The following is a 26,755-nucleotide window of genomic DNA, read 5'->3' on the forward strand; positions in this document are numbered from 1 at the left end:
ATGTATTTTTCTCATGCTTTCTCTTTGAACTTCATCTCCATTCTCTGCAGCTACTTTACATCCTTTATCAAATTTAGTAGCTACTTTGCAGCTTAAGCTTTACATGCAAAACAAAGGAACTCTGTTTGATTTTTAAAGGGGTTGGATATCATTGCCCAAACATTTCTAATCTTTATCAAATATTTGCCAAGGGAATTACAGTATCTTCAACTTGTACTTGACAAAATCTCAAATGAAGACTATTCACCAAGTACCTGCATTGATTATATGCCAAGGAAATTGATGATACTCATTCTCTTTCCACAGTTATAGAAATACATTTTCCTAATATTTCAGGTCTTAAGCCACCTTTTAATTGTGGATTTTGGATGCTTTGGGTTTAATGTAGTTTATCTGAAGTAGAAAAATGCTCTTTGGCACATATCTAAGACCAACAGAGTAAAGCTGAAAGTGCTTATTACATAATCCTACAATATATTTCTAGTGCTTCAGCCATCATGTTCAGAAGCATTGCAGATATTCCAGAGCATTGTTTTATTTTCAAGCAACTTTCTTTAATGCAAAGACAGATTTGTACCTACAGAACCAGATTCTATTCCCCCAAAGTAAATAATAGTTTAATCAAAATGTTGAAAAGATTTCAAATATTTAAAACAATCATAAACTGAACTTATATGATTCAATTTCAGTTTATAGGCATGGGGAAACAACATTCAAGATCTTGCTTGCTCCAGTGTGAGGAAGCTCAGGGCTCAGGGCTTAACATCTATGTGAAGCCACTAAGGAAGTCATCAGCCATTTCAGAGTGAGCTGTCACTGGTATGCTGATGATACTTAGCTGTACACTGCCACCTGGGCCAGCCAGAGATGCCATGGAAAGCTTGAGCCAGTACCTGGAAACTGTTGGGGTCTGATGGGAAAAATAAGCTCAGATTAAAATCCTCCAATACTGAGTGGCTATATATATCAGTAAACATCCAGAAATATCATTCCTAGTAGTTAATCCAGACAGGGTTGTACTTTAAAAAAAAAAAATTCTATCCTGCCTTTATTATTTTTATAAATAACTCAAGGCAGTGAACATACCTCATACTCCTTCCTCCTCCTCCTCCTATTTTCCCCACAACCACAACCCTGTGAGGGCTGTGTTGGGCTGAGAGAGAGTGACTGGCCCAAGGTCACCCAGCCAGCTTTCATGACTAAGGCGGGACTAGGACTCACAGTCTCCTAGTTTCTAGCCCAGCACCTTAACCACTAGACCAAACTGGCTCTCTCATAGGGGTTTGTGCATGACTTGGGGGTCCATGTACTCACAGCTACTGTTTTAAGAGTGGGTGGAGGCCTTGGCTGAGGGAAGGGTTTTGCCCAGCTTTGGTTGGTGCACCTACCTGGACCAAAATTTATTTGTTTATTTGTCAAATACCCTGGTATCAATGACTCTTGCCTTGATCACCACCCAATTGGATTACAGCAATGTGTTGTATATCACAAAGTATTTGAAGATGACCTGGAAGCTGCAACTGGTCCAGATTTGGTGGTGAGATTACTGACAGATCACTCCTGACATTTTAGGGAAGCATCTCTCCTGAAGTTCCTGCATTGGTTATCACCATATATCATGTAGCTCTGAGATGCTTCAAGAATCATCTCACCAGAATTAAATCTATCTATCTGGTGAAAACATCTTGGGAAAGCCTGCTAAGAGTTCCCCTCTGTTTGAAATCAGAGAGGCATGAATGAGAAAAGAGAGCTTCTATGTTTTGCCTCCCCCACCCCCACAAGACACACACACGCATACACAGGCAGTTTAAAAGTTCACAAAGCTCCCTCCCTTATAGCATTTAAAAGATCTTTGAAGACAGTTCTATCTCACCAAGCCTTCAACCCTACTCAAGTAATATTGTTTGTTTGATTGTGTGTATGTATGTGGGTTTGTATGAAAGAAAGTTTGATAGCTTGTATCTCTATACGTTATTCTGAAGTAGGTTCAAACAAAACTGAGGGAAAGAAATGTTTCAAATTCCTGTGCATAATACATTAAAATTTCAGCAAAGGATCGTTACCTTGTTGTGGTGCTAGAGCTTGAGCACCTCAGTGATGCCATGAGCTAAACCGTGAAGGGCCACCCAAGATGGGAAGGTCGTGACAGAGAGGTCAGACTGAATGCAATCCCTGGGGAAGGTAATGGCAACCCACCCCAGTATTCTTGCCGTGAAAACTAAATGGATCAGTACAACCAGAGATATGTCAGTATATCATCGGAAGATGAGACCCCCAGGTCGGAAGATGGTCAAAATGCTACTGGGGAGGAACAGAGGATGAGTTCAACTAGCCCCAGACGTGATGACGCAGCTAGCTCAAAGCCGAAAGGACGGCTAGCGGCCGATGGTGCTGGTGGTGAATGGCGAATCCGATGTTCTAAGGATCAACACACCATTGGAACCTGGAATATAAGATCTATGAGCCAGGGCAAATTGGATGTGGTTATTCGTGAGATGTCAAGATTAAAGATAGACATTATGGGTGTCAGTGAACTGAAATGGACTGGAATGGGCCACTTCACATCAAATGACCACCAGATCTACTACTGTGGACAAGAGGACCACAGAAGAAATGGAGTAGCCTTCATAATTAATAGTCAAGTGGCTAAAGCAGTGCTTGGATACAATCCAAAAAATGATAGAATGATCTCAATTCGAATTCAGGGCAAGCCATCTAAGATCACAGTGATCCGAATATACACCCCAACCACAGATGCTGAAGAAGCTGAAGTAGAGCAGTTCTATGAGGATCTGCAGCACCTACTGGACAACACGCCTAAAAGAGATGTTATTTTCATCACGGGAGACTGGAATGCTAAGGTGGGCAGTCAAATGACACCTGGAATTATGGGTAAGCATGGCCTGGGAGAACAAAACGAAGCAGGACATAGCCTGATAGAATTTTGCCAAGACAACTCACTCTGCATAACAAACACTCTCTTCCAACAACCTAAGGGACGGCTTGATACATGGACTTCACCAGATGGACAACACCGAAATCAGATTGACTACATCCTTTGCAGCCAAAGGTGGCAGACATCTATACAGTCGGTAAAAACAAGACCTGGAGCTGACTGTAGTTCCGATCACGAACTCCTTCTTGCACAATTTAGGATCAGACTAAAGAGATTAGGGAAGACCCACAGATCAGCTAGATATGAGCTCACTAATATTCCTAAGGAATATGCAGTGGAGGTGAAGAATAGATTTAAGGAACTGGACTTAGTAGATACGTTCCCAGAAGAACTATGGACAGAAGTTTGCAACATTGTTCAGGAGGCGGCAACAAAATACATGCCAAAGAAAGAGAAAACCAAGAAGGCAAAATGTCTGTCTGCTGAGACACTAGAAGTAGCCCAAGAAAGACGGAAAGCAAAAGGCAACAGTGATAGGGGGAGATATGCCCAATTCAATGCAAAACTCCAGAGGCTAGCCAGAAGAGATAAGGAATTATTTTTAAACACGCAATGTGCGGAAGTGGAAGAAGACAATAGAATAGGAAGGACAAGAGACCTCTTCCAGAAAATTAGAAACATTGGAGGTAAATTCCAGGCAAAAATGGGTATGATCAAAAACAAAGATGGCAAGGACCTAACAGAAGAAGAAGAGATTGAGAAAAAGTGGCAAGAATATACAGAAGCCCTAATAGGAAGGATAACAATATCGGGGATAGCTTTGACGGTGTGGTCAGTGAGCTAGAGCCAGACATCCTGAAGAGTGAGGTTGAGTGGGCCTTAAGAAGCATTGCTAATAACAAGGCAGCAGGAGATGACGGCATCCCAGCTGAACTGTTCAAAATCTTGCAAGATGATGCTGTCAAGGTAATGCATGCTATATGCCAGCAAATTTGGAAAACATAGGAATGGCCATCAGATTGGAAAAAATCAACTTATATCCCCATACCAAAAAAGGGAAACACTAAAGAATGTTCAAACTATCGAACAGTGGCACTCTTTTCACATGCCAGTAAGGTAATGCCAGATGTACAAGCTGGGTTTAGAAAAGGCAGAGCAACTAGGGACCAAATTGCCAATATCTGCTGGATAATGGAAAAAGCCAGGGAGTTTCAGAAAAACATATATTTTTGTTTTATTGACTACTCTAAAGCTTTTGATTGTGTGGACCATAACAAATTGTGGCAAGTTCTTAGTGGTATGGGGATACCAAGTCATCTTTTCTGCCTCCTGAAGGATCTGTATAACAACCAAGTAGCAACAGTAAGAACAGACCACGGAACAATGGACTTGTTTAAGATTAGGAAAGGAGTACGGCAGGGCTGTTGTCATGAGTGCCGTTGAGCTGAAGACATCAGCGCAATGGCACACATGACAATAGCAAGGAAACAGGGGAAGGGGCTCAAGATAAGTAGCCATCAACTCACAAAGACTGAAGGACAAGAAACAATGGCTAAACGGATCGCGAGGCACACCCAAGCTGTTAGCGCTAACGCAACGGAGATCGCCCAGCTGACAGCAATCACCGGAGGAATAGAGAAACCGATGATGGGCGATCCCGGAACGCCAGCGGGGCCTCGCAACCCCTCACCTACTGGCAGGACAACGTGTTGGACAAAGGGGGGTGACGTAACCGCGAGTGAGGGGGCGCTGACCGGCGCGGGGTATTTAAACCCCGCACCGGCGCGCTCCTGTCACTCTCAGCTTTTTTCCTATACTGTATCTACACTGTGAATAAATCAGAGCCTGTTCCACAGAACCAGTGTCTGAGCATTATTCAGAGGTAGGCAGCGCATGACATAAAGCTGAGAGTCATAAACTCAGCCTCGCCGAGCCCCACCGGACGACAACGAGCCATGGGAGGAGTAGACGGCGAGAAGACCAGGAAGATGAGGCCGGCGCGACGCGGACAAGGAGGGCGAGCCGCACGGCAAGAAGCAGAGGAGGACCGACCGAGGCCAGAGGCACCGCGGACTCCCAGAGCCATGGACGCCCACCCGACCCAACCCGAGCCTCAGCTCCAACCCCAAGGGGAGATGGCGATGGAGGCAACCCAACCACGGGAGGGAGCAACATACCTTCCGAAACCAGCGGAGAACCCCGCGCCCCACATTGCACCCCAGCAACGGGCGTGGAGCGACAGCCCAATGGCGGTGAGCACGGAGGAGGACGATGGAGACACCCAGCAGACGGCGGAGGAAGTGGACCAACGGCCGAGAGAGACTGAACCCCACCGGCAACCCACCCCCGCCAACACACCGACGGAACCGGCCCCAGCGGCGGCGCGGATCGTGGACGAGGAAGCACGAGCTGGTCTCGCGGCCATGCAGACCCAACTGAAGGAACTCCGGACCATGCTTCAGTCGCTCATGCCCCCCGCGCCGCCCAACGACGTCCCCGCACAGGTCCGCACCCCGAGCGAAGCGCCGAACCCCCACGGGCCAAATGAAGGTCAACAGACGGCCCAGGCGGACGACACCACAGGCCGGGAAGTGAGAGGAAGGGCCGCACAAAACGCCCGGGCCCCAAAGGACTTCCCCATCTTCTTTGATGGGAACCCCGCGAAACTGTCGTTCTTTATCATGAACGCCAGGGAGTTCATGGGGAGGCACGGACACTCCTACGACTCCGAAGCGGACAAAATCGCTACCGTGGCGATCAAATTACAAGACCGGGCAGCGGACTGGTACGTCCAACTGTACGAGTCCAGCTCCCCCGCCCTCGCCGACTTCCCCGCCTTCATCAAGGAGATGAGAAGCTACTTCGAAGACCCACTAGCCAAAGTGAGGGCGAAGAGCGCACTCCAAAGACTTAAACAGGACACACGCACTGTCCCAGACTACGCCCTCGAGTTCAAAGCCCTCGCGGGGAAGGTCAGCGACTGGTCCGAGACCACCCTGCCGGAAATGTTCAAAAGGGGGCTCAACCGCGACGTACTGCAATGGGCCCTCTACCGCGATGACCCAGAAACTCTACACGGGTAGATCCACCTCGCGGGGAAAGCCGAACACGTGCACCGCACCTTCCTCATGACAACTACGGAAGACACGAACTACACCTGCAAAAAGGTACCCGCACCACACGTGGGGACGGCCGGCCCCACATACCCAAAGAAGAAATTTAATCGTGAGCCCTGCGGGAGGTGTGGAAAACTTGGGCACAAGACGGCGGATTGCTTCGCCAACCGACTGCCGACCAGTGCGCCTAAACCCACCCCGAAAGCTAGCCCCAAACCACCTAACCTGATGCCGCCCCCCCACCGCCGAATGACCGTAGCCACAGCGACACCAGAGGAAGGCTGGGACGCCTACTGGGGGCAAGAGGACAACATAGACCCAGACCAGCCGGCGGGAAAAGCTCCCCGCCTGCCCTGAAACGCGTTGCGAGGCAGGCGGTGGGACAGCAGCGCGGACCACCTCGACGGAACGGCGAAAGCTCCGTGATAATGGCGGCAATCAAACTCTCTGCCGGCAATGGAGCCACCACGGCCGCGGCACTAGTGGACTCGGGGTGCTCAAAAAACCTCATCCACCCCGACTTAGTCGCCAAACTCGACCTCCGCTGCTTCCCCCTCCCCACGCCGCTGGCATTCCACCAGCTGGACGGCTCTACAGTGGGAGGGAAACCAGCTACGATGCAAACCGAGCCGGTCACCCTGCAAATGGGCACTCACACCGAACGCACATCGTTCGTCGTCACCCACATCGGACGGCGCGGGGTATTTAAACCCCGCACCGGCGCGCTCCTGTCACTCTCAGCTTTTTTCCTATACTGTATCTACACTGTGAATAAATCAGAGCCTGTTCCACAGAACCAGTGTCTGAGCATTATTCAGAGGTAGGCAGTGCATGACAGCTGTATACACTCACCCTACCTATTCAACTTGTACGCAGAACACATCATGCAACATACTGGGCTGTATGAATCCAAGGCTGGTGTTAAAATCACTGGAAGAAACATTAACAATCTCAGATATGCAGATGATACCACTTTGGTGGCTGAAAGCGAAGAGGAACTGAGGAGCCTTATGATGAAGGTGAAAGAAGAAAGTGCAAAAGCTGGCTTGCAGCTAAACCTCAACAAAACCAAGATTATGGCAACCAGCTTGATTGATAACTGGCAAATAGAGGGAGAAAATGTAGAAGCAGTGAAAGACTTTGTATTCCTAAGTGCAAAGATTACTGCAGATGCTGACTGCAGTCAGGAAATCAGAAGACGCTTAATCCTTGGGAGAAGAGCAATGACAAATCTCGATAAAATAGTTAAGAGCAGAGACATCACACTGACAACAAAGGTCCACATGGTTAAAGCAATGGTGTTCCCCATAGTAACATATGGCTGTGAGAGCTGGACCATAAGGAAGTCTGAGAGAAGGAAGATCGATGCTTTTGAACTGTGGTGTTGGAGGACAATTCTGAGAGTGCCTTGGACTGCAAGAAGATCAAACCAGTCCATCCTCCAGGAAATAAAGCCAGACTGCTCACTTGAGGGAATGATATGAAAGGCAAAACTGAAATACTTTGGCCACATAATGAGAAGACAGGACACCCTGGAGAAGATGCTGATGCTAGGGAGAGTGGAGGGCAAAAGGAAGAGGGGCCGTCCAAGGGCAAGATGGATGGATGATATTCTAGAGGTGACGGACACATCCCTGGGGGAGCTGGGGATGTTGACGACCGACAGGAAGTTCTGGCGTGGGCTGGTCCATGAAGTCACGAAGAGTCGGAAGCGACTAAACGAATAAACAACCACAACACTTTAAAAACATTAAAAGGTAAGAATGATTACTTAAGCACCAACATCATTAACCTTTTTGCTAGTTAGTGTAGTAGAAATATGCTGCTAATGTGCATTTTCAGTTATGCTTAACATATCTGTCAAAGCCTAATATTCATTTGTTTGATAAGATGTAGATGTCTATAGTTTTAACACATGACTTGTTTACTTTATGCTGACAGCCACTGGGGGTGTGTGACAACTTCCCCACAAGAAGCTAAGCTCACTGGATGGAAAATTGTGTGTGTGTGTGTGTGTTAAGAAGTATAATGTATAATTTATTTTGCTTTGAGTACATGGATATGGAGCCAGTGCTCTTGCTAGTTGCTCCATCCATGTAGTAAAACTGCAAATTCTAATATATTGTTTGCATCTGATTAAACCACTTAAAAAAAAACGAAATGGGAGTGGGGGGAGGTAATATGCAGGCTAAAAATGTAATTGAAATAACTTCCTGTATGAATTGCTTGCATTAAATCCAATTTAGGTTGCTTATGTATATGGGAAACACCAGATATTTACCATTTTCAGTTTAGTTAAAATTGCTGGTCTTTTGCACATTATCACCAGTCTAGTTTAGTTCCCTTCTTTCCTCTGTTGTAATCTGTCTTTCATGAGAAAACTGCTTTTCGTGAAATAATTGTCCATGCGAGTAACCCCACCTAGTCACATTATATAATGAAGAAGAAGATGATGATGATGTCAGCACAGCATTATGAGTTCAATTAGATTTGACTACTCTGAGAACGTTTGATGGCCATTTGCTTACTTTACTTTATTTATTTTTATTTATATAAGATCAGAGGGCATCAATATTAGTTAGCTAAAAGCTAAACTTAAACTGGAATCAGAAATTTACAAGGCTTGCAATCAACGGCAGATCAACTAGAGAGTTTACAGCTAGTGTGCTTATATTGAGACTGCCTTAAGATCTTAGATCATAGTTTGTGGGAAGGTATATATAGGAGCATAAGGGACACGGTGGCGCTGCGGGTTAAACCACTGAGCTGCTGAGCTTGCCGATCGGAAGGTTGGCGGTTCAAATCCACGTGACGGGGTGAGCTCCCGTTGCTAGTCCCAGCTCCTGCCAACCTAGCAGTTCGAAAACATGCAAATGTGAGTAAATTAATAGGTACCGCTTCGGCGGGCAGGTAACGGCGTTCTGTTTAGTCATGCCGTCCACATGACCGTGGAAGTGTCTACTGACAAATGCTGCCTCTTCAGCTTTGAAACGGAGATGAGCACTGCCCCCTAGAGTCGGATATGACTGGACTTAATGTCAAGGGAAACCTTTACCTTTACTATATATAAAGCAGGCACTCTGTGAGTTATCCACATAATAAGTAATAAAGAGCAGGCTGACAGAGAGGAACAAAAAATAAATCTATCATGTTTTTAAAAGAGAACTAAAGTTTATGACCACACACCTCATCATCCCCACCCACCCACAACTGCAGGCCTTTTATAAAGCTTTTATGTGTCATTACAAGTATCCTGAACAAGCAATTAAGTGCTTTCAAGACAGGTGTGATGTGTTAGTTACAGGTTGCCTCCTTCAGCAACTGAGTTGTGATATTTTTTGCACAAACTGATTCTATTTAAATAAATGCATGGACATTTATTGGAGTTCCAACACAACATGTAAAAGGGAGTCTTTGAGGCTTTGCCAGAAATCCACTCCTGCAAAGAATGATGTTATTTCTTATAATGTAAAAAATACAGAAAAGCTGTTCCTCTTAGTTTTGGACTGGAAAGAGGTTTAGCTTCTCTTTAAGGCCCAATAGACTTGAGCAGATATGTGTGTGTGTTTGTGTGTAATCTCTAGGGCTTAGTAGTACTTCCTGACTGATAGAGCTGGCAGTTCCTTGGCTATATATCTGAACAAGGACAGTGTCTCAGAGCCCTGATGGATGTGCTGTGAGTTGTTGTAATGAAACTACCATCACTGCTAATAATGTTAGCGCAAACTCTTACTCCCATGAACAGTCCTAGCAGAAAACAACTTAAAAGAATGCTTTCATAAATGCCATTTAAGGATATCTGGATTGGATGTACATATTAGAGTGGTAGGAAAACCTTCTGGCTTGATTCTGAAATAAGATCAGAAAACTAAGTAAGCATTTTGTATCATTTCGTAGTTCAGCCTGTCTGGTTTGCTTTCTCTCACATTATTGTTATTGTTTTCAAAACTCAGTTTCTTTGAAGATGTGGATTTTTTCTCAGTCCCTTTTTAAAAATAGAAACCAAGCCAAAATGTCACCCAACTCCAGTGGCCAGATTCAATAGGTGCAATGATTCCCAGCATGGCCAGGGCCATGGAGACTAAGGTTCCTAATCCTATTCAGCCATGGGGCTCACTGGGTGACCTTGGGCTAGTCCAACATATGTAATGGGGTGGTTATGTAGAGACCAATATACACCACTGTAAACTCTCAGAGAAAAGGTACAAGATAAATATAATAAATCTTAACAAATGTGCCACACATGCTAGGAAAAATAGTTTTCTCATTCACACACACACAAACACACATACAAACTATTTTTCCTAACATGTATACACCCACACCCACACAGACACACACTGTCAGCATCCCAGTGAATCTGGGTAGTTTACAAATGGTTAAAAACATTAAATGCAAAGAACAATACAGAAACACAAAAAAACAACATGAAACAAAAGAATTGCATTGGCAGAGAAAACAAACCTAGTTGGGAGCAAGAAAAAGGAAGAAAGGAGTGTCAGTCATCCTCACCAAAGGCCTAGACAAACAGCCCCATCTTCAGGGCTCTTCCAAATTCCAATAGGCCATTCAAATCTCAAGGGGAACCTCATTCTGCTACACAGAAGGCAGTGTCCCTGTTCCAGGGTCCCAAGAGAAGGCATTGCTTAATTGAAGGAGCATGGAGTCCACCAATCCTGCCAGGCAGATGCTATGGGTAATGGGTGGCCCCTCAAGTAACCAGGCTTTTTGCCATGTAGGGCTTTATAGGTAGCAGCCTGCACCGTGAATCGCACCCAGAAGCAAAGTGGCAACCAGTGCAGCTCGTAAAGCAGAGTTGTTACATTGGCATACTGAGGCATGCCCATCGCTGCCTGCACTGCTGCATTCTGGACTAGCTGAAGGTTCTGGGTGGTCTTCATTTGCCTGAACTCAAGCCATTTGCACTATTTTTACCTTCCTTTAAGGGAAAAAAAAACTCAAAAGAATTTAACCACATCAAATTAAGATTTTTTTTCTACAATATTTTAATAGATATTTTATTTATTTAATAGATACCTCATTAGACTATTTAGCACCTAAGAAAATACTTTTAAAATAAATGTTTTTCAACAGTTAACTTGGGCTGAAATACTTGTCCAGCTGGGATATCCAGAATCTTTTATATTTCACTGGAAAGAAACTGAATAACTGGTATTAGAATGGATAGAACTCTTATTTAATTGAATTCTCTGGCTTTTATATAATGAATTAATGAAATGTGAAATTAGTGTTTAATTATTTTTCTTTGAATTGTTGATTCTTCTCCTCCCAAATTAATAAAGGATAGCTTATGATTACTGTAGATCTACTGAATTATCATCATCATCACCACCACCATCACCACTATGCTCTCATTGAATCTGATAAATTCTGAAAGGGAAAAATAATTTCAGTGAAACCTTCATGAGTGATATGTTCTTAAACATCGTTAGATATGAGATGGCTGAAGAGTGTGAATGTCCAACTTTTTATTCTAGTTATTTTTTTAGAGTTCTGGAGCATCCCTGAATTCCCATACTTCAATTAAATCTCATCAGGGAATTCCTTTCATCATCATCATCATCATCATCATCATCATCATTATTATTATTGGATTGAGAAGGAAGGACAGCCAGAAAAGATCCAGAGTGATGGAGCTTCAGCAGTGGTACTTCTCACTATTTCCATCATCACTTTCATCAATAGAGTGAGCAGCAAGAACTTCACAGTTCCACCCTGAGCTACATATATTCTCTTCTATTGGAAGAGTGGGATCAAAAATATCACCAACGATAATTTGAAAAAAATTCTCAAGCACTCTGAAAATAAAGTGCAAGGAACCAGAGCCATTTTGGTCTAGTGGTCTAGCATCAGGCTAGAAACCAGGAGTCTGTGAATTCTACTCCCGCCTTAGGCCTGAAAGCCGGCTGGGTGACCTTGGGCCAGTTGCGCGCTCTCAGCCCAACTCACCTCACAAGGTTTTTGTTGTGGGGAAAATAGGAGGAGGAAGGAGTATTAGGTATGTTAGCCACCTTGAAGTGTTTATAAAAATAATAAATGCAGGATAGAAAATAAATAAATAAACTTCGGAGAAATTTATTATCATGTGTACATACATAATTATGGTATCCTCTTTCAAGAATATTGTGCAGAGTTTAGAAAAGAAGAATGAAGCAGTTGACCAAACAAATTATAAGCATGAAAAAAAGGAAAATGGAAAAAAGAGGGGAAAAAACATAATTCAATCTAGTTTATATCAAAGCCATAATTCTCCATACCATTCCATCCTGACAAATCATCCTTGTTTCTATCATGTCCATCCAGAAGTTTACACAATGCCTTTTATTCTGTAATTTTCAGGATCTCATCACATCTGTCCAACCATAGCTTTCTTAGCCTGCCCCTTCCTTTCAACTCACTTCCTCTTCCTTCTTATATTTGTTTGTGATTTGGTACCCATTCATTCCCTCTATATGACCGAATAACCTTGATGCACTTGTTTCATTCACTTTTGTATTTGGTTCACATTCATTCAGTATCCATTCATTCTTGCTTCTATATCTTCTTGTTCAAGTGCACATGTACTTAAATAACTCATTCTCACATATATCCAGCTTACTTTTCTGCTACTCCTAACATACCATCGTTTGTTTTCATATAACAATTGGGCAGAAATATGCTCACATACATAGATATTTTTTTGCATCTTTTGATAAATATCCATTTCTTGCAACAGACCATATTCTAACCATTACCATTCTACCAGCATTTGCACAAGCATTTGGACATCCTGAAGTCTACTTTTCCCCATTTTTAGTAAACATTATATACCAAGATTCACAAATGTAAATGCTTAAATGCTCACTCCATTTTCTCTGTCAAATGTAGCTACCTTAATAGCATTAGTTTTCAAGTCACATTTCTCATTGCATCATATAATCAGTGTGACATTTGCTGCAAAACATTCAGGTTTTCAGCCCACAACATGACCTCATCTGCATACAAAAGTACATGTACATTCACATACCCAGCCAATATGTCTCTAATGTCACCAAAAGCATGTCTTAATATATTAAACAACCAAGATGACATTACACATTTTTGACTTATTCCCTGCTTAACCCTGAAGCATTCTGTTTATTCTTATGCATATTTTACTTCCATCAACCCCCATCCATACTTTAACATTTCCCTAATTACACCATCTTTATCATTTCTTAAAATTCTCTCAGCATTTACTTTCTTTCATCTATATTTTTTTTTTCTTGGAAGCTACGATTTATGCACATTATAACATTTAGAATCTCTTCGTTCATCATTGCTTTACTTTAGTTTATTCCACTTATTCCTTTCTCCATGTCCCCTTTTTCCTAAGATTCCCTGTTGACACTACCTAAAAATGGTCTGTTCCACATTCAGAATTTCTTATGACCCATCAATCTTTCATGAGTTCTCTCAATCTTTTATCATAAACAGTCAAATCAAAAGGGAATCCAATAATTCATGAACACCTGCAGCACTGTCATTGGCTGGATTTGGCTTGATCTCCTAATTGTTAAGTCTGATATCTTTTAGGACAATGTGGGAGTTCTGGAGAAGCTTGTCTGAAATGACATTCTGTTAAGAAAAAAGGATTTAAATTCAAATACTGGAAAACCAGAATAAACACCAAATTCAATATTTCCAAATGATGGCTTAGATACACAAGCCACAGAAACTCTTATTCACGCATCAAGCTATGTAGAGCCAAGGAAAACAGGACTGCAGCAGAGGCACTTTTCATGCTAACTCTGGTAACCCACAGAAGAAATGTAGTTGCTTTTGATTGTGTATTAAATACCTTGCATGTCAGTCTATTGAAACAGGCTGTGTATATGGTTTATACGAAGATATGGTTTTTGACAAAAATGTACTACTTTTAAACTTAATCTCTATATCTGCTGAGGAGAGTTTTGAAAAGCTTATCTGCATTTGACTTGTTCCTTTTTTTTCCCCTGGTATAGCCTAGATTAATTTGTTATATTTATAGGGGTCCATGAAACAGAATGAAAAGCTAAAGCTAGGCATGAGAATGGGGGAAACATCTGAAATCCATTTAGCAATGCAGCCTAAAATGTGACAGCTGTGATGGATCACTGCTGTCTGCTAGTATAGTAGAACCTTGAAGAGCACTGCTAATTAAGAATGACCCCGTGTGTTTTTATATAAGAAAATAAAATAAGCAAACAAACCAAAACCTTCTCTGACTACTTTGATTTGGATTTCATAGGAACCCTTTACTGTAGAGCAGAGAAGCATAGAGGCACTTCAAAATATTTCAGATTTAATGCCAATTCTAGTATTTCTGCACACATAGAAAAATGTCCCTTGTTGAACATCTAGACTAAGTTGTCAATGGTAAAGGCATGACTTTGCCAGATGGTATTAGTTGGCTATATGACCTGTCAAGAAATAACTTCTTTGTTTAAACTAGAAGAGCCAGGACACTTTTGCCAAGAAGTAGAAATCATGGCAAGATGGTAGACCACATACATTAAAATTCTACAATGCAGTCTGTTACCAGTTTAAATAAATAAAAACTCTTGATGACTCTAAGCCTATCTTAGAGTAAAAGTAGTCTATTCTAGATTTGGATCGAACCCATTGCTCCTGAAGAAATATTAATATCGATTTTAGATAGTATTATAGGACAGTAAGGTGTCAACTGAGCCAGTTTGAATCCCAGCAACATAATCTGGCACAGAAATAGAAGTACTGTATCTTGATGAGCCCATCATCCTCTATAGAAGCTCCTCATAGGTCATATTAGGATATACACAAATCTAGTTCATGCTACATCTTCTGTGCTAGGTTCTGTTCCAGTATCTATCAGGAGCACCCATATGCTAAATGACTGCAAGATTGGACTGCATGATTTGTGAAGCTGAAGTATTGGGGGTGGTGTTTAGAGGCAGAACATCCCAAAGCATAAGTCTGACATGTTACTCTCATAAGCTTCCAGAGGGAGGTGAAGGAGGAACTCCAACGCTAACACCTGGACCAAAACCTGTAACCTATCAAGATTCCTAAATACTTAAGTTAGCCTCTCTATTCATTTGCTCTATTAGCTTGCCTAGATGTTTACAGAAAATTGCAGATGCTAGCTCATGTGTCATTTCAACAATACTAGTATTTTAGATGGGAAAATGAGAAGTAAGTAACAAAAGCTGACTTTTGTAGACATTCACTTTGCCAACTATAGATTTTACACTGTAAGCATAAATCCTATCCTTGCTATCAAAATAGTATGATGATTGGCATATCAACATCATTGATAATTACCATTTACTGTACAACTATATGAAGGTTGTTTGTACCCTCCTTCAGTGGGCAGAACCTTGTGGTCTGTTCCCTGCATAGTTCAATCATCTTTGCTCAAGCAGGCTGTGTGGTCTCCACTTGTCAATTGGGTCTTGGGGAATTTTCCCCTACAAATGAAGATAGGAATCTGCATTGGCTTCTAATAAAATGCAACTTCTCACCCTTCTTTCTTTGTGCAGAATAGTAGATCAAGTCTTTTATAAAAGAAGATGATGAAAAGAAGGTAATCTTGCATTACCTAGTTCATTTACAGTAGTTGCTGTACCATCACAATTGCATAACCCATGGAGCCATATAACAAGTATTCAGAGTAATAAAATCAACTGCTGCAATTTTGTGTGTGCAAGTATATGTAAAGGTTCAGCATATAGCCACTCTGTTTTCAGGGACTACAAGTCAACTGCTTTTTTCATACTGCTTATTTTCTGCTTTTCCCTTTTAATAAGATTTGTTCTGCATTAAAAAGGGAAATGAAATGATTTGGGGAAAAAAAACAATTCAGTGTAAAATTATTTTGATATAAACCGTTATATTTGTTATAATTAAGTACAAGTACAAAGTATTATTACATATGGTATGAGAAACAAATCAATAAAATAAATACAAAATAATCTTTAAAAAAATTGGTATAAGGATTTAATAGTGACTACTTAAAAATAGATTTTGTATCAGTTGACTGATATCTCATTTTCAAACATGTCTGATAAGAATTCTTCCAAAATTATATTTATGCTTGTGTATAATGTCTCTTAGCATAGCATATATGAGGAAAGTTGCAAAACAAAAGGGGGTGCATTAAAGTTGGTTATGAGACAATAAAGCCCATTGTGATTAATCATATAAAGGTTACATTAAAAAATGTAACTTGTGAAAAACACCAAATGTTTACCCCGCAACTGTGTCCTTTTTTAAAATGATTTTCTGAGATAGAAGGCAATAATATTGAACTATTGTGGCAGTGGGACAGACCTGTTTTCCAAGGATCCACAATTGCTTTTCCTTAAGTTCTACATGTAGAACTCATTCCTAATATTTTAAGTGAACCGAAATGTCCTCACAGACTGCATAATTTTAGCTTCCCCAAGAAAGTATTTGGGTTGTTTGATGCTATTAAGATGAAGCCTGCTATACCCCATGTGGTTTTGTTCTCCCAAAGTTTTCTGGAAGCTCATGATATCAGACTGATGCTGTGCTTTTTAAAAAAAAAACTAATTAATTAATGTCATTAGATTTGGTGCCATCCAACTTCAAAATGACTCTGGATGGCTGTTGCTACAACTGAAGTTGATAGAATTAATTTGATAAGAGAGGTTGCTGGTTTTATACCATGCCTATTAGGGATGCGGTGGCGCTGCAGGTTAAACTGCTGAGCTGCTGAGCTTGCCGATCGGAAGGCCGGCGGTTTGAATCCACATGACGGGGTGAGCTCCCATTGCTAGTCCCAGCTCCTGCCAACCTAGCAGTTCGAAAACATGCAAATATGAGTAGATTAATAGGTACCGCTTCGGCGAGCAGGTAACGGCATTCTGTGACTGTGATGCTGGCCACATGACCACAGAAGTGTCTATGGACAAATGCCGGCTCTTCGGCTTTGAAACGGAGATGAGAACCGCCCCCTAGAGTCGGACATGACTGGACTTAATGTCAAGGGAAACCTTTACCTTTACCTATGCAACCATGTTCAGTCCCTTGACCCACTTTATTTTGTCTTCTGATCCCAGAGGGTACCATCAGGCACATGATCTGTTAGACATCACCTCTTCAGGGTATCAGCTTATATAAGACCTGACAATCTTAGACACAAATGAATGAGAAAGTAAATACAGCTCTGTCCAGAGAGGAAATAACTAGTGGGAAAACCTGAAAGTCTTAAAATGGAATTTCAGAATTCTCCCCCTACCTAATTTTCCTGAAACTTGTTGAAGGTAGAATTATAGAAGCTCAAATCCAGTGTTTTCCCCAGCATCAAATTCAACAGCACATAAGTCTTATTTTAAAAAATAATCAACAATTAACTTCCTTTCCTTTCCCCCTTTGTCCTACAAGCCTTCTGAAGAAATGGAGTTACCAAAAGAAACTATAGATTTGTTCAATAGCATAACCAAACTCTTTTTTAAAAGTTAAAGGAAAGAGAGAAGTAGAGAAAGAGAGTGCCAGGAGAAGAAATCAAGGGAGAGTTAGTGAAGGGAAGAAGGCACCCAGAAGAACAAGTGCAGATCCTCAGCCTTGGCAATGCCAGTCTGCATCTGCTTTGTGCCAAGGTCTCTGCATTTCATATTTTATATTTGCTCAGACGACTTCCCTTCAGGGCCATTATCACCAACTGCTCTGTGGAAAGAATTCTGGAGTATATGTGTGTGCAGGCTTATTTATTTATTGCATTTATACATGGAATTGCTTATATCACTTTTGAACCATTTTAGGAGGATTGTTGTCCTTAAAGGCAGGGTGTAAACAATAGTAATTATATAAATATATATTTTGGGACAGAGGAAAATCTTTCAGGCTTAATCCCTGATCAAGTTCAAAATGTGAAGTATAATTTACCATTATAGAGAAAGTACCTTTCCTGTAAAAGCCATTAAAGCTATAGAATAATCTGTGAGGTTAGAATGTTTATATATGAATTTCAGTATACTTTGGTGTATCTGTTAATACCCTGTTATGAATTAATCAATTACAGCTTTATATCTTGTTAACACCTGGGACCATGCAGTTCTTTAACTCAATAAGGACTGATTGCTCAATTTGTTTGCATCCCTGCAGAAGTCGCAAAAGAATCTGTTTAAACTGTTGTCTACTAGTCAATTAGAAAAAAAAACCAAATTCTGCCTGAAGCTGGATTAACCATTTTGGAACAAATTAACAAATTAACCATTTGTTTGGAAAACAAACATTGATCACACTGGACTTTGATTGACTATGAGCACCCAACAAATTCCTCCCCCTGCGTTTCAATTTAAGAGATAAAAATAATTCAATTGTTTTTACTGGCAGTTTTCAATCATGTTACACATTTTAATTTGGAGCTAAATAGAAAACTGTATATCAGGCTATTATGTGAAATCCAGGTCTTGACCTTCTTGGATTCTGGGCTGTAAGTATAGGGAAATATAGTGACTGGGATTCCTTTCATTCTTTGATCTCTTCTGTGATCATGTTTGCCAGCGCCGTTGGGACTTTGTATGAATGTAGAGACCAGAGGAAGTTCAGCAGCTAGATAATGCAAGCATACTGTAAGATCAATTTCCAGACCCTCTAAACAATCTTGTTGTCTTGAATGTAATGCTGAATGTTACTTGGTATCAGTGTTGAAATAAAATGTGAATACCACTACATTCAAATATCTGAATATAGAGTGTGAAGGAACACCATTTTTTGGTTTCTCTTGAGCAGCAAATGTCACGACAGCCCTCACACAGAAGTATCAAGGCACTTGATATAATGTGGAAATTGCCACAATAACCCAAGCTTCAAAATATGGCCTCTGCTGCGTTCCACAGTTGGATTCCCACATTAGTATTCAGGAAAGATCTCAGTCTAGATGTACATATTAATCGGGAGGATAACAGGAAGAGTCAATGATAGTCATTTCTGTGCTTCAATAAATGTTCAGTTGGATTGTGGTTGTACTTAGTAGTAGCAGTCACCAATTTATTTAAAATGCATCTGTACTAAATGCAATACAGAGACAGGATAAAAACAGTAATTCATACTACAATACAAACCACAAAATGGTACATACTACAATATTACAAAATTGGCCATGAACTGGCCATCAAACCCTAAATTAGTCCTGTTCAGGTGGTACCATTAAGCTACTTATCTTTAAAGCCTGAAACTCTGGGTGACTCCAGATAGGAGATTTTCTTGGTGAAATTTGTGAGATTAATGTCTGGTTGTGTTTTGGGTGACTCCAGACATGTTATTTATTTATTTTATTTATTGTCTATCCTGCCTTTATTATTTTTATAAATAACTCAAGGCGGCGAACATACCCAATACTCCTTCCTCCTCCTATTTTCCCCACAACAGCAACCCTGTGAGGTGAGTTGGGCTGAGAGAGAGTGACTGGCCCAAGGTCACCCAGCCAGCTTTCATGCCTAAGGAGGGACTAGAACTCACAGACTCCTGGTTTCTAGCCCAGCACCTTAACCACTGGACCAAACTGGCTCTCCATGGCTTCTTTGGTGAAATTTGTGGGTATTAATTTCTGTCATGCATATAGATGCATATTCAAAACACCTGTATCTTATAATACCCCAAATTATATGTCATTTCTATACTATGCAATGTCTTTTTCACAAAGAAAAATTATATTTGCTATTGTAGGAGGACAATACGTATCAAACTTCTCATACAATTCTTTGAAACGCTTCTTTTTATTATTAAAACAAAACAGATGAATAGAATTATTTATTAACACATGCAATATTTCAAGAACAGGGAAGCATTTTTGTGCTCCTCACTATCAAATTAATAGGTGCATTAAAGCATGTGTCATAACAGACGGAAACTAGAATGGCAGTCATGGTAGTGGCAGAGAATAGGAAATGCAGCATAGGCAATCAGGAGACCATTATAGGGAAGGTTGTTTAGAAATGTAAGTTTTTCTTTCCTTTCTGGTAGCCTTGTTGGCTCTCAGGCTTTGGAGATTGGTTAAAGCCTCTCAAAGAACCTGGACTTTCTCTTCTGCTATGCCAGGTTACCCCAGATTTGATTATAGATAAGAAAGCCAGCCTCAGTTATGAAACAGAGACCTAGGCAGATGGGTTCTTGTGGGCTCAACTTTCCCACACTGAGTATCCTATAGTACAGCAAGCCAAGAGAAAGGGGAAGTGGTGTGATAGATCCAAAAGAACATATCTTCCTTACCAGGATACCTGTAGGAGAACTGGTTCATGTTCAAACTGCTTACTTCAGTCTCAACACCAGGAATAGATTAGAGATTCTCATAGTGTTTCACTCCCTGCATTGCCTAATGACTGAGCTGAGAGAGATGAAATTTGAGTTGAAGTGAAAAGGTAGGGGAACACCAGCCTCAAATCTAATAAGGCTCAGTGTCATGGGGGGCTTGGGCTTGGAGTCCATGGGGGGGTTGGGCTCGGAGTCAGAGTCAGATGACGAGGACAGGCAGCCAGCCTCTGGCATAGAGTTGGAGGGTGAGCAGACAGCCCTGGATAAACAGCCGCCTGAGTAGTCTGAGGAGGCGGGGCTGGTCAGCGAGCAGCAGGCACAGGCACCACTGATGACTGAGGACAAAAACTCCGAGCTGCTGCCCCCTCCCAGTGCTCGAGAAAGGAGAGTGGAAAGGAGGGAGGCACAGCAGAGGTCGGCAAGGCTACGTGCAAGAAAGTAGCCCCGCCCTCCTAAATAAGCTCCACCCGGGTCTGCCTTTATAAAAAGGGAGCTGCAAGCCCAGATCAATCGTTGGAGACAACAGTCTGCTTGCTGGACTCCCTGTGCCTTGACTCCTGATCAGAAACCTTGTGACCTGATTCTTGACTCTTGGACTCGCTTGACTAATCTGGTTTTGAATGTGAAACTCCATTAAGACAAGCTCATGGGACTTTGGGGGCATGTTTCTGTAGAGTGTGTGCATTTGCGTTCTCACTTCTTTGCTGCCTGTTTGTTACATCACAAGTTTACTTCACAAGTTTCTCAGTAATGTTAATAACCACCAGAGCTAATAACCATCAGATCCAGTGTTTCTGGAAACTTTCTCTGGTCTCTCATTTTTAGAAATGGCTAGGAACACCTTTTTAGTTTTGGTCATATGCCAATTTCTTCCTTTTCTGGAAGAAATGACCTTGAAACTGAGGTGAATATGCTGGTAACCTCCAGAATTAACTATTATAATGCACTTTATATGGAACTCCCTTTGTGACTTGTCTAGAAAGTTCAATCTTCTTAAAATAAATTAACATTGTACATTTATATAAGGTACAATTTCTACTACTACAAACAACCAAAAACATGTTTTCTATATAAAATATTCATATCTATCTATCTCCATACATATACAATCTTTTGTGGAAAATGCCTTTCACCAGGAAGTGAGGTTTTAGGCAGATTCTTAAAAAAAAAAAAAAAACAAGAGGAGGAGAATTGCCTTTCGACTTTATCCAATTTTGCAAATCATGCCAGTGTGGAGTTTTTGCAGATTTTTTGTAAATGCTTCACTAATTCAGTCAGAGGCAAAGTGATTCTGAAGGTGAATTTTCCATCTAGGCATCATGACTAATAGCCAGTTGACAGCTATTTTTGATTTTACAGATTGGTCTGTGGGTGGGATCCATATGTTTCATTGCCCACATAACATGTGTCACTCCCACACCATTGCAACCTGAACAGGAGGACGGAATTACTCTTCACACAAGCAGAATGCAGCATAATATTTAGGAAAAGCAGAAACAGGAATTAACATTGCTAAAATACAACTTATGTACGTCCCAAAAAGGAAAAGACAAAATCATATTTGCGTGGAATTTCAAAGCTAGTATATGTGAGATAACTGTAGTTAAAAGTGAACATCCTTCCTGTATGTGTATATTTTTAACATAATTTTATACAAGTGTGGTAAAGACATCATGAAAGTAGAGTCTGATGCTCAATAGCATGGCCTTTAAAATCTAGTTCAGGGATAAAAAGATCTGTGCACATATTTCGAAAGCTGCTTTTCACCATGTGCTGAAAAGTCTGTTTCATTTCTAATGCATTTTCCATCAGGGACCTCTTTTGTATAGCTATGGAGTATAGGTATCTGGAAGAAAAAAAAATACTTGGAATCTTTGGGGATTAGGGAGTCCCTTGAAATAGTACTTCAGTATCACACCATGCTCATATTTTTTTGTTCCTAACAATTTTTTTTTTTTTTTTAAATGAATAGATGTGCAAAAAATGCCTTTGGTACTTAAAAAAAAATTTGATGGACTCAGTTACAGTGGTGATGGGTGTCCCATTGGAAGATCTGAAGGACCAGGTTAGGGACAGATCATCATGGAGAAAATCTACCTATGTAGTTGCTAAAAGTCAACACTGACTTGATGGTACATAATCAATCACTTGAAAAAAATATTTCAAAATTATTCTTCCTCCTCCTCCATGGATCATTTTCTTCAATTAATAAATGAACAATTGTAATGTTTTAATGGGGCCGCGGTGGCTCAGTGGTTAAGATGCTGAGTCAGAGGACTATTAAGATCAGCAGCTTGGCAGTTTGAAACCTGAAAGCGCAAGCCACATGATGGAGTGAGCTCCTGTCAACTTGCCCCAGCTCCTGCTAACCTAGCAGTTCAAAAGCATGCAAATGAAAATAGATAAACAGGTACTACTTCAGTGGGAAAATAGCAGGGACATGAAAAAAGCCCCCTTGGGCATCCCCCGGTCAACAGTGACGTCACTGGCAAATCCTTTCAATACAGAAGCGCCTTGGTAGGTGCTTCTGACACAAAAGAAAAAAGAAAAAAATAATGTTTTTGACTCATTTGTTTAATTGGCTTCTATTTATCTGTTTTTTATGTGGAGAACAGATCACATTTTAGTTTTTGTTTCCAAGGATGTACAGTATGGGTGTGTGTAATGGAATACAACAATTGTAATGTACCTTAAAGATTGTGAAATCCTACCCCCAGTTCAGTGCAGGATTTGCTAAACCATTTTGGATTGATGGCTCTCCAGCTTTGGTTTGGAGACTTCCAGTGAAGGCAACCTACTCCATTGATTTGTAGCTCTTACTCTAGGAAATTGCTATTATCTAACCTGAATCTATTTTCCCATACTTTTTACCAAGTCCTGCTCTCCAAGGTGACAGAAAACAAGTCAAAACCTTCCTTTATATAACAATGTTTTAGTTATCTGAAGATTGCCATTATATCTTATCTCCCATCTTAACTTCTTTTTCTTCAGGCTAAACATACTCAGTCCCTTTAACCATTCCTAACAGGATTTGGTTTCCTGTCGCTTCATGTCCCTTATAAGAGTCATCATTATCTTCCCAAAAATTGCTTGCAGGAAGTGTACATACTCAGAAAAGTGTACAAAGGATTTACTATACAAATACATGAGCATTTTTTTTTTCCTGCTGAACTATCTATGAACAGAGCCATGCAGAATTTATAGGTAAAAAGATGAGAGGTCAGCAAGATGAAATCACTGTTTTCTAGCTTTGCTCCAAAATAATTATTCTAAAGTGAATGGATGGGTAACAGTTTTTGTTCACATGAAATTTATCAAAATAAATAAATACATAAATAGCAACACTGACCTCTGTTAGCAATGAGAGGAAACCTCAGCTGCACCATCCCATATAAATCCCCAGGTAATTCTGATTTGGTAAATTGCATAAAAAAGGGAATATCTATTTTGAAATAGATATTACAGAAGTGTGAGCTGAATGCTGTGATGCATGTTTGGTTAATCTGCTTTGGGATTGTTTTGAACAATGAATATACAATTTTAAAAAATCACCATCCAACTACCCTTCTACCAAAGAGGGTTACAAGTAGATACCATGTGAGGTGTAGAATCCCAAATGACTTCTTGAAATGCTTCTCTTGTTAGCCCATAAAAAGGAGAAGGGTGGTCAATTCACTGTATTTGACGAATAAGATAATTTCACTCACAGTTTTTCAGGGGAGATGTCTCACAATAAGTGGCAAAATCACCTTCCTTCTTTCCTTCCTCACTTCTCCCCTTCCTTCCCTGTTTGCTTATATGTTTGGTGTTAACAGACTCCCATCATTATGTATTTATTCCCCCCATGAATAAAACATAACAATATCGTAGACATAAAGGGGCAAAATGGGACAAAAATGGCAATCCCGATTCAGCCCCTCTTCCCACCCCCATACATATATACACACAAAGTAGTTAGAGGATTACATAGAAAATTTAGCAATGACCTTTTTTTTCTTGAGTATAGAAGAGAAAATTTCAGAAGTTTTCTCCCCAAAGTATCGCCTAAGTAATTTTAGCTCAGCAAAAACACATGTTTCTTAAGGTAACACACACTTTCTGCTGTACAAGTTTTTATTCTTGTTATACAACCTGACTTTCAGAATAACGACTTCCGATACAGTTTTCAAATGTATACTTCCGACAAAGCTACAAGCATACAGATCTGCATCATAACTAGTTCCTATACATCCATAATTAATATAGAGCAGAACACCAAGATTTTATATAATGAATTATGGTCACCAAGGACCTTTCTATGCATTGTTACACTTTATTAACCAAAACCTTATTGTCATTGCACAGACTGTCTTGCTGTTTATCTTATGGCCTATAAGGAAGATTTTTAAAGAAGAATATTGATTCAGAAGCACCTTATTTCTACTTATATATGGCCTAGATGCAATGATTACAGTTAGAATTGTGCAGGCAGGTATTATGCAAGATCGGGCAGCATGACAATTGACCCTAGAGCCTAACCTGTTATTTTAATCTCATGGTCCTTTGAACAGGCTGTGCTTCAAAGATTGTGCATTATGCCAAAATGATTGTCAGTTTCATCATGGGGAGGAACAGTAGCTTTATAAGCTGAGAGGACTAAACAGAACTTCAGTCCAAACGCATATTTAGGCCTCAGGGACAAGACGCTAATGCAGGAATTCTCAAACTTCGAAGTGCCATGACCTCCTAAAATGATAAATGAACTTGTGTGACCCTCCCCCCATGAATAAAACTAATAATTTAATTGGGGTTGGGGTTAAGCAAGAAATAAATGCACCACTTACTTTTAATAATTATATTTTAAACTATATATCCCAGAAGTTCTTAAACTGTGTGACACTGCAACTGTCCACTGGGACTTAAGCAGGTAAAACAAAAGCAAAGCCCAAAGCAGATATTAACAGCATTCCTACTTTCCCCCCAGAAACACAATACTTTAAGCTTTTTAAAATGTGGCCTCTCTCTAAGCTGCTTGTGACCTGCCAAGGACTCCCAGCCCCCTGTTTAAGAATCTCTGGGTTAATGTATTAATCCATCATACCTCTGAGTTCCTGTCTGAAATTATAGGACATAAAAACTGAATGAATACAATATTTCTTGGGAAGCTGTAACTCAAAGTAGGCAAAATGGTGTTTCTTGGTAGAATGGCCAATTGTGGGAGTTGTAGTCCTGATATTTTTTAAAAAAAATTGAGACAGAAATATAATTAGGAAATAGTCCTAATATTTGAAGGGTACCTGGTTGCCTATCCCTTCTTTCACCTTTAGTGACTGCCCCTTGCATATTATAGTGTAGTATTTTTTTTTTCCTCAGATGATTTTGCCCCTAGCTGCTGCTTGAAATCAGCTGCTTCTTAAATCTTTGCGGCAAACACTTTTTTTTCACCATAAAATCCACTAAAATGTTGGAGACAATGGCATTTGACAACTGCTTTTGGTCATACCTTAATTAAAGACACAGAGCATTTATGTTTCCTGAGTGTAATAAGTGTCTAGGAGTTATATTATACTCACTAGACGTATGTGAAACAGCCCTGGTTCAATTTAAAATGGATTTAAAGAGGGCATGATTTGATTTCAGTTTGTGATTTGAGATTTGATGGCAACCCAGTTTGATTTGAGATTCAAGATTTGATTTGAAAGAAGATTCATACAGGGGCTGTAGTGGGGAAACTTCAGACTATCTACAACTGTTTTACTGTTTGGCATAATGAGATGAAAATAGCTAGGTTGATAGACCCTGTAGAGAATTTTAAGCTAGCCAAGTTTCTTTTGGATACCCTTAAGAAGAAGCCCAATGAGAAAAGTTTCCTTCTGAAGTCAAGTTCTTGGAAGTGAATTGAAGCAGGGAAACCAGGAATGCTGAAGTCCATGGAGATGTAACTATTCAATGAAAGTCAGAACATTTACCCATATCCCTTAGCCATCTTGTAATGCAATAAGTGCAATAACATCACATTCCAGCAGTGGGAATTTTACAAATTCTCTATTATCTTGAAATAAATTTCAAAGGCAACTTCTTTTATCTAATTAATTATGATCAGTAGAAAAAAAAAAAAAAGCAAGATAATTTTTCTGCATGGCACTAAGTCATTCCACTGGTCTGCCTTACCTAAATGTAGCTACTGGCAGTTCTCAGTGCTTTCACCAGCTTGCCATTCTTAAAAGGCTATCCCATGGAGCTATGATGCAAAGATATATAGAAAAATCAAATAAAACTAAAGTTAAAAGCAGAGACAAGAATGAAACGACTGGAATTTGTGTAGAGCCATTTTTGGCTCCTGCTGATTGTCAGCATGCTCTAATTACTGAAGCAGGACATCTGAAGAGCAATCAGTAGCATTGGAATAATCAGATCATTGCTCCGATAATCAACCAACCCGAGAAGGCCGAACGGAGCTAATAGTGCTTACTGGAGTTTTCATTAT

This window comes from Candoia aspera, chromosome 1 (assembly GCF_035149785.1).
Source record: "Candoia aspera isolate rCanAsp1 chromosome 1, rCanAsp1.hap2, whole genome shotgun sequence".
In the NCBI taxonomy this organism is placed as follows: Eukaryota; Metazoa; Chordata; class Lepidosauria; order Squamata; family Boidae; genus Candoia; species Candoia aspera.